Genomic DNA, 10030 nt, shown 5'->3' with positions numbered 1-10030 from the left:
CCATGACTAGACACTTGCCAAGAGCCTGGCTGCGAGCCGGACGCCACACTTGCGCCCTTGAGCCCCCACGTCTCTGTTGTGGGCTGGATCGCGGGAGCCCAGCCGCGCGGAGTTTAATTTTTTTTTCTTGGCGGGAGAATCGGAACGACTTAATATTTTTACTCCAAACACTTCCCTGGCATCATTCACATTCACGAGACTAGGCGTATTTTGAGGGAGGGGAGGGTTCAGAGAGGTGGGGAAGGAAGGCAAAAGCTAAGAGGCGAGCGGAGGGGGTGGGGCGGCTAGCAGCCGGTCCAAAACATTCTGTCCTCTGCCAATGCCTCGGACACTCGGAAGTGGCTAAGACAGCAGCGGCGCCAGGCATCACGGAGCGCAGAGTCCTGGGCGGGGATCCGGGAGGGAGTGCGGAGCGGGCAGCGGAGGAGCAGAGCTGCGATCTCGGTTGCGGCGGCCGGCGCGGAGGCCTTTCCCAGCCGACTGTAGACGTGCGAAAGCACGCGAGCAGGGTGAGCTCCGGTCCCTGCTGCCTGCAGCCTCCAGATTCTGAAAATACGATTTAAAATAGCGCATGAGCGCTTACAGCAACTGCCCGGGAAAGCTAAATGTCCCGGGAGGTAGGGTCAGAAGAGAGAGTGTGTGTGTGTGTGTGGGGGGGGGGGTGTTGGGAGGGGAGCTCGCCTTTCCCCATAGCTGACAGGGCCCCACAAAAGCCGCTCAAATCAATTTATCATACCCAAGGCCTAAAGTGGCTCAAAGAGGTCCTTTTCTCTTGGTGTTAGCAACTTCGCCCGCAACTGTCTCGAAATCTTGAGAACAAACACAGCCCCACAATGGCCAGCGTCTTCTCGGAATGCAAATGTTTCGGGCTCCGCAAAGCTGGGTTTCTGTAACCGAGCCTAATGCCCGCATTGTGAAACTCGCGTGCAGACCCCGAGATTGACACGGGCGTCACGTGACGGATTAGTGCTCTCGGAGAGTTTTCAAAGCGGTGACAATAGGGGCGGGGGGCGGGGGGGGGGGTGACTCAGCCTGATCTGACATCTCCCACAGTTTAGCGGGCAAGAAAATCAGGATATAGTCTCATATGTAATAGGATTATCTTTTCCATTTCAAGTTCTATATAGCATGTAATTTATTTTTAATTAGGATTATATCTGCCAGGAAAGGAAACTAGACTTCTCTGGAAAGTGTAATTCTTAAGGATGAATGGGGGAGAAGGGTTATTTTTTTTTAACCTTTTAACTGAAAAAAATGTTCTGGGTCCATCGGCGTTTCTCTAACAGGCTCACTTCATCGTTTAAACAGTCCAAGGAAGTTTGCAGCAAGTGCTTAGCCAAGCAGAGAACAGAAGCATCTCTTCTGGGCCACCCAATTCATTCTTGTAACGACAGCAGTCTTTGTAGAAATCTCTTAGAATTCCTAAATCGCAGGGTCTTCCTGGGGTTTGTCCTTTACACAACAAACACTTTATATATTTTTAAAAGTGCCCTCGCACTGTTCCTTGACTATCAATATTAGCATAATGACTTTGAAAATTTAACATCAAACCACAGAGCAATCAACATCCTCCCCTAACTGAAACTCAGCAGCCAGACAATGTAACAATTTTGGGGTGAGAGTAACTGTTGTTCAATCATTAATTTTAGATTGATGCCAGTACCAGATGCTTAAAACCCTGGACTGTTCCCTGGTCTTGCGCCACTCATCCTTTTGCGTGTTCTGTGTCAGAATGCTCTGGGATACCCACTTTACCTGATAAGAAACACAGCTTTTGACTGCAGGCTCTGTGATTATTCTGCTTGGGTTCAAATCTGAACATTACCACTGATTTGCTGTGTGACAGTAGGCAAGTTACTTGATCTCTCTTAGTCCTCTCATCTGTAAAATGGGGATAAGTAATAGGCTTTGTAATGTTGTCTTGAAATCTGTGTAAGATACAGTTGTATCAGGTGCTTAGGAAGCCCTGAACACGTTAGTTATCTTTTTTTTTTTTTTTAAGTGCAAGGAAGAAACATCAGAGGCCATATAACTTAAACCTTTTATTTTATAGGTGAGAGATTTGTTCAGAAAGAAAAAAATCCCCTCCATTTCCTGACTGCTTCTTTGCTGTAGTTACAACTGCTCTTATTCCTTTTTAATTTTTTCCCTCCTTCTAGAAATACTAGTAGATATAGTGGTAGGTGTATAGATCCCAAAGGAAGGAGAAAATGGTCATGTGAGGGTTCCAGTAACTTTCATGCCCTCATGTCATTTAAAAATTTTTTGGTACCTTACTCCATAGTTAAGATCAGATGATGACAAAAAGGAGTTTTCAATAGATTTTTTAATAGTTTTATACCCCTTATTTCCAGAAAAGCTTTGTATCATGACTGAAGCCACCTACAGATGCAAATATTTAATGAACAGCAACCCATCATGGAGGGAGAAACTGTTACTATCAAGAAGACCCTAAGGAAGTATGATGACTATCTGTAATATAGTATTGTAACAGGGGGTGTCTAGCCAGATTGCTGGGTAGCAGAGGAACAGCAATCCAGCCAGAGAGGCTGCACTCCCCAGAGAAGGGAGGGGTCAGAGGAAACTGGAAGGTGGCAGATTGAAATCACAACCGAAACTGCACAAAGGGTAAACAGCTAATGTGACTCATGACACGGCTTGCACAGAGCATGCACAAGTTGAAAAGGTCACAACGTAAGTGTATTGTGAAGGTATACATGGTGAGGCCCTACTCTGAGCAGAGACGCTGTGCCCCTGAACATAGCTAGAAACCTTCCTACCTGTTTCCGGATCATGGATCTCTGCAGCAGGAGGGACACTGGGCAGGCTAAACTGCGTGGTGGATGTTAGCCTCAATTGTCTGGGAATTTGGACACTTATGCAGGATGCACACCTAGCTAGTGGCAGTCTGTCGGACTCTGTGGCCCCACACAGCATGGAGCTTGGGTTCTGAACTGCACCCATTCTCTCATGCAGAGCAGCACACAGACATGTGGATCGGGAAACTTCGCTGGCCTCATGGGCATGGCCAGTCTTGGATGCCAGGGTGCCATGGATGGAGCCCCTCTCAGTACCAGCTGCAGTGACCCGGCAGTGTACCCTGGCAGCCAGAGAGGGAGGGAGCTATGGGAAGGCAATGAAGATGTTGGCCCCACAAGTGTGCATTCAAGAGACAGCTTGGAGCTGGAAGAAAGGGAGACTCATTTGCTCAGTAGCTTTGGACTCCAAAAGGGCAGATAAGAATGGTGGAGTGAAGTAGGGGGTGGGGGTGTCTCTGGGCATGGATTTGGATTTCAGTTTTTGGGGGGAACAAGGGGATTTCTGTGTTTTGTGGAAGAGAATGGCTTGGAACAGGGGAGCTCCCAGCTCCCCCAAATTGGGCAACCTATTGATAAGAACCTTTCCCTTCCCCACCAATTACTGTGTTATGCTTGTGTACTGCAGAATCCCACTTTGTTCACCTGGAATAAAAAATGACATTAGAGAAAAACCAAGAAAATTTGAATAAAGGGTGAACTTTAGATAATAACAATGTATCAGTGTTGTTCATTAACTCTAACCAATGTATCATACTAATGTAAGATAATAATAATAGGGGGAGTTAGGTGTGTAGTTAATGGGAACTCTCTATATCTTTCTATTTTTTCTGTAAGTCTAAACTGTCATAAAACATAAATTTTATTTTATTTTATTTTTTTAAAAGAAGGAAATCATAGACCCTGTTTGCCAGCCCTGAGACAGGGGATTTAGAAGAGGGAGGACACAGCAATCTGTGTGAGGGGTGCTGTGATGAAGGCCCACACTGCTGCTGATCATGGGTGGCTGCCCTGAGTCTTTGGGAGAGTGGGATACCTGGACACATGTAACAGGGCTCTAAGAGCAATAGTTTAGGTGTATACTTCATGCCTGTATTTGCCCACAGGAGAGGGGCTCAATTTTGCTGGGGAGTGGTGGTACTCAGGAAAAGCTTTCTGGGGGAGGTGACTTTGAGCTGAGTTTTGAAGGATGAGTAGAAATTAGCTAGGAATATGAGGGGAGATGAACAGGGCATGCCCTGCTGAAAGGACAGCAAACTCAGTGGCATGAAAGACTGAAGGCTGGGATGTAGGGTGTTATGAAGTGTGGGTAGGGGCATTGGGGTGGAGAAAGCCAGAGTGAGCAGGTAGGTACTTTAGACACCCATGTGAAGGACTGTAGTTTTATCTGTAAAGCAATGTGGAGCTACTGAGGGATGTTGCCCCTGAAATCAACAGCTTACTAGGGCAGCAATTTTCAACCTTTTTCATCTCATGGCACACATAAACTGATTACTAAAATTCTGTGACACACACAAAATATATATGTTTTTTGCCAATCTGACAAAAAATAGGTATAATTTTGATTCATTCACACTCAACGGCTATTGTTGTGTTGGCTGTTGTCATTTTTTAATTTGACAGTCTAAGGGAAAAGAGGTCAGTGCCCCTGACTATATAGTCAAGTATTACATGTTCCAAAAAATTTTGTAGCACATCATTGAAAATCGCTGCCCTAGGGTAAAGGGATAGTGAAAGATCAACTGGTAAGGGAAGTGAAGCAAGAAGTCTGAATTGGTGGACTTTCATCTGGGGTGGGGGAAGGGAAACTCTCTCAAAAGGCTAATCAGAAAAGAGTGACTAGCTAGTTAGTGGTCCAGTCCAACCCTAATAGACTCATGGCAGAGAAGAGTGCATTGAAATGCTACTTGCTAGCTGAGGGTTCTGTCAGAGGATGTTTCCAGTTGTCAGTCCTGTCTTCTCTTTTAGCCAGAGGGCGCTGAAGCCAGTGGTGTGGGAAGAGCAGGTAGGTGACACTTGTGCCATCACCAGTCCTCTGGAGCATGAAGTTTCTCCTAGTAACCTTCTCTTGGATGTCTGCTTCCAAAGACAATATAAGTGGACAGGAGTGGGAACAGGATTTTCTTTTTGCTCAGAAAGCTGAGCTTCTCTGGGTTCAGTCAAGAGCAAGTCTAGAGTTACCTCAGTGTTGAATATCTGTCCAGGACAATGGTGTTGGGGAGGGAGCCTATGTTCTACAGCTGATAATGGCCTCGGGGTATGGACAGAGAGCCAGTGTTCACTTTATCACTTGAGGACTCAGTGTTGGGGGAGGAATTTCCCTCGATCCCTTGGGTTGGAAAGTGTGGGCTATTGGATATGGTCTGGACTCCTAGGATCTTGTTTATAGTTCATGGGCACTTTGAGGCAGAATTAGGTTTGATTAGAGTTCATGGTGAAAAAAAGAGGCTTTAGCTAGAAGCAAAAGAACCACAAATCTCTGTTCAAACCTTGTGCAGCAATCATGAAGTTAGATAAACTGGGTGGATTAACTGCTGTAATTTTTGCCTTTTTTTTGGGTTAGTAAATACCACATAATTCAAAAGATATTAAAGAAGAAGTTAGAATCTTTTAAAGGGAGAGAGAATTTTAATCATTGACTAGTCTTTTTTTTTTCTCTTCCCTCTTATGTCATTGTTCTGTAGGTGAAGACTTCTGACTCAGGTCTTCCTTTGTATCTGATGGCTTGAACTTCCCTGCTCTAAGTGGGTCATAATCCATTTTTGAAATGGAAATTCAGTCTGCACAGCAGCCTCATTTCCCAGATCCCTGGAACCCAGGCTCAGCCAGGGCATGGTGGAGCCTGGCACTATAAATTTCTCTATAGATCTGAGAACAGTTTTAGGCCATTGATCTCATGTCACCCAGCATCGAGATGGAGTGACAGCTGATAAACTGCATAGTGGCAGGCTGTGGCCTTGGGGGAAAAAAAGCCTAGATGTGGGATTTAAAAAAAAAAAAAAAAAAAGAGCTGATGGATTAGTTATTGGCCTCTCAATTCCCCTCACTCTAGGTTTTTTTCTGAATACTTTGGAAGCATTTATTTTTAGGTAATTTTATAGTTGTCTTTTTGTCCTTTAAAGGTGCTTTGGTCTATGAAGTTTCTCAGGGAATTTAGATAAAATCATTATTATATGTAGTGCTAAACAGCTTCTAGAAGTACCAAAGCTCTGCTCTTAGGCCTAAACTTTTAACAGGCTTTTATTTGCATATGCAAAGGAACTGGGAAGCAAATAACCTTTAGCATTAATGCTAAGTGATAATTCTTAAGCAGTATGTATTCATTACCCAATCTACAGTCCTCAAACACTACCTGCTTTAATTGGGGCCAGAGGGAAAAAAAGGAACATGGGTGGGAGTGGAGCTAGGAGAAGGGATGCTCCATGGCTAATATTTAAATGAAAAAATTTCCCCGAAACTTTTTGAATCCTCTCTTGATTCCAGCTCCTCTGTCCAAAAGACAGTGCGAATCACATATTAGTCCAAGAAGGCATGGGTCACTTCAGAAAGATTTTGAGGCAGTAAGGTGAGAGGGCCAGGAATATTAGGGGAGAGGGACATTAGGGGAATGTGGTGGATCATTTGTATTTGGGGATGAATAATGGTTGAATTCTTGCTGTCCTGGATCTGAGCTCCCATTTTGGTGTCCAATGTGGGAAGCCAAGATGAGGAAGAAGGGGTTGCTCTATGCATTGAACAGGGAGTCTTACCAGGTACGAACAGCCATTACTTTGCTTGGGGAGCCTTGTATAGAAGTCCATGGTCTCAGATGACTGAGAAGAGGGTTAGATGGAGGCATCAGAGCCCCAACAGGGAAAAATAATGTGACAAGCTATCAGAACATGACAACTGGGTGACTCCTGTTCCCTCAGTGGACAGGGGACCCTGTTGAGCCTTGCATCCTTCAGGGCCAAGAGCTAGGAGGAGAGAACAATATAGGATGTGTGGTGGATTACATACCTTTCCATCAAACCCCAGTGGAGGCTTTTGCTGACTTCTAAAAAAGAAGGAGTGGAGTGGCTTTTTCCAAGAGTGGAATGCTTTGAGTAGAATATTTGGGAGGGGGATTCTCATGATAAGGAATCATGAAATCTATAGGAATCAGAAAGGCTGCTTACTGAGGTCAACTCTAGAGTAAACCACTAGAAAGAAATTCAGGTGCAATAGCAAAATACAACATGTCAAAGTCTGGAGTAGGAGTTCTTTAATTTAGCATAACAGTCTGGATGGGCCATGTTGTGTTTCAGTAACAAACAACCTCTGAATCTTAGTGACTTAAAACAAGTGTATTATTTGCTTACTCTGCATGTCCATCATAGTTGGACTGGGGGATGTGCTGTAAGCTGCCCTCACGTGGGGACTCAGACTAATGGTGTGGCCACCATCTGGAACTTTCTCCTTGTTGTGGCTGAAGGAAGAAGGAATGTAGTAAATTGTGCATTGGCTCTGAAAGTTTCCACCCAGATATTTCAGACTTCACTTCTGCTTACATCTCTTTGTCCATTTCTAAGTCCTGGTTAATGAGCTCATTCTGCTTCATAGTCATTAGATAGCAAGCTTCACGGAGCAGAGACAAAACCCTTAGACAGACTGAGTGCCAGGACATGTGCTCTGAGCTTGTTTTTCATTCTTGGGTTTCAAAAAAACATTACTTTTTTTTTTTTTTTTTTTAGCAGGAAAATAGCAGTTGGGAGAAATGCTGGTCAAAGGCATCTGTCTCTAAATTCAAGGAAGGTCAGAAATAAATTAAAAGTGTCCTCATGTGACACATTCCTTAAAGTATAGGCTAAATTACAGCCTCAGACCAATTAGTGAGGAAATCCCCCAAGAGTGAAATATTGAGTATTGGTAATGGGATTCCATGTCTTCTTGCTTGTGCTTGGGGAAAGCTTGAACAAAACTGTCTTCATTAATCAGAGTTCTAATGGCTTTTACTTTTACCACCACCAACCGACTACCAGAATCAAAAATGTTTTACTAAGCAACTTTCAGAGTGTGAAACTATGTTTTTCTGAGTGCTTTACAGTGGGTTATATCATCTGCTTTTTAGGGGTTTACAATCATGTGGATGGAAGTACCAGGGCAGCTAAACAAATATTGAGAACAACATGAATATGAATACTGACACTCTGGGAAGCCTGGGGAATAAATTCTTTTTCAGGATATTCAGTAGAGAAGGGCTCATGAACAATATTTAGGAAGAATGGAACCAGGAGAATTTAGTTCATTATTGTGTGTGTCATCCACCATGCTAGACACTGGCCTGTAAGCTCTTGCCCTCTAGGACATTATAGTCAGTGGGGAAGGCAGCTGCCCCACTGAAAAACTTTAGCGTAATATGGTTAGTGATGAATTTAGTGACAAATGCCCAGGAGAGAGAATCAGATTCTAGGAGTTCACTTAAAAAGGGGAGGAGATGGCTTAGGGTACTCCTTGTGAGAAGGGGGTGGGGGGGCTATTTCAGGCCAAACACTGAGTCTGAGATTAAGTACAAGGCAGGAGTAATTGCCATTGTGTACTTTCAAAGCTTTGTCTCTATTCATAACAACCAATATCCAAAAGAATGATGGACTAAAATATCTTTTGTTGACTATGATATTATCTTCACATCTATTTTGAAGTAGGTGGAGTAGAAGTAATTAAAATAGTACAATAGTTTCATGTAGGATTTAGAGAATTTGAAGAGACACAGGATGCATGCTGAGATTCTGGTATAAAAACTCTGCTTCCAAATTGGTTTTAAGAAAAAGTCCTCACCCAAAGATATGTTTATTGATTTGAGAGAGAGGCGGGGGGGGGGAGAAACATCAATCAGTTGCCTCCTGTACATGCCCTGATTGGGGATCGAACCCACAACATTTTTGGTGGATAGGACAATGCTCCAACCAACTGAGCTACCTGGCCAAGGCCCAGATTTGTTCAATGAAGTGGAAAATTCTTGCTCTACCTATCTCTGAGTTGAGGTGAGGGTTCCATGACATAAGAAATGCAGCAATCTTTTGTTACTGTAAAACATATTCATCACTCATAGTGCTGATAGGATGCTTAAACTAAGGGGACATGGAACCAGCTTTACAGATGTGTGGTGGGTGGGAGATGATGAGGGAAGGGAAGCAGCTTGGAGCAACTGCTGAAAGGCAAGAGAAAGACTAGGACTGAAGTCCATGGGAAAGTTTTCAGCACCTTTAATCCAAGAGGTAGGATGGGGAGGGCAGTTGCAAAAGGAAGAAGAGTAGAGCTCTGCCCAGCTAGGGGCAGTAGGAGCTAGAAGCTAGGCATGGGTTAGAGAAGAGTTTGTTCATTGTTTTATCTTTAGTGCCTGACATAAAGAAATGTTGGATTGACTGAATATGACTGGAATAAACATCTCCTTCAGGGGCATGAAATAGAGTCCCTGCACCTCTCACATGCAGGAGACTCTTGATTAATTTTTTTTTTCAGTGTGTATGTATGTATGTATGTATGCATTTACTTATTTAATTGTATCCGTCCCCCCAACCTTGCCATTTGGCAACCATGAGCTTGTTCTCTGTAAGTCTTCTTCTGTTTTGTTTATTCATTTGTTATTGTTGTTCTTTTTTAAAAAGGATTTCACATATAAGGGAAATCATATAGTATTTGTCTTTCTCTGTCTGACTTATTTCACTTAGCAAAATACCCCCCAGGTCCATCTGTGCTGTTGCAAATGGCAAGATTTCATTCTTTTTATTGCTCAGTGATATTCCATTGCATATATATGTCACATTTCCTTTTCCCATTCATCTATCAACGGATAACTGCATTGCGTCTATATCTTGGCTATTGTAAGTAATGCTGAAATGAACATAGGGGTCATATGTCTTATTGAATTAGTATTTTTGTTTTCTTCATATTAATACCTAGTAGTAAAATTGCTGGCTTTAATGGCTACTCTATTTTTAATTTTTTGAGGTAACATCCTGCTGTTTTTCATAGTGGTGGCACAAATTTATACTCCATCAACAATGCACAAGGATTCCCTTGTCTCCATACCTTTGCCAACATTTGTTATTGGTTGATTTTTTGATGATAGTTTTCTGGTTAATTTTAGTAAGTGTGAGTTGAGAGAGGTAGCCAGGCAGACCCAAGTTCCAAGATTCAGTTCATTCATAGATAAACTTATATTGCATATCATTTATCAAAATCACATGTATATA

The 10030-nt window shown here is 43.2% G+C and overlaps 1 long non-coding RNA gene across 1 annotated transcript; it reads left to right on the top strand.

Moving 5' to 3' along the window:
* The first annotated feature begins 397 nt into the window (after nt 1–397).
* Nucleotides 398–3170, top strand: LOC149996061 (uncharacterized). The gene is made up of 3 exons (XR_016507485.1): nt 398–617; nt 2355–2459; nt 2977–3170. It is a non-coding gene; the product is annotated as an uncharacterized LOC149996061 (long non-coding RNA).
* The last annotated feature ends 6860 nt before the right edge of the window (nt 3171–10030 follow it).

Source organism: Furipterus horrens, unplaced genomic scaffold, assembly GCF_987537825.1.
Source record: "Furipterus horrens unplaced genomic scaffold, mFurHor1.1.pri manual_scaffold_12, whole genome shotgun sequence".
Lineage (NCBI taxonomy): Eukaryota > Metazoa > Chordata > Mammalia > Chiroptera > Furipteridae > Furipterus > Furipterus horrens.
Note: the sequence above shows the minus strand (reverse complement) of the source record. Positions and strands in the feature narration are given on the sequence as shown.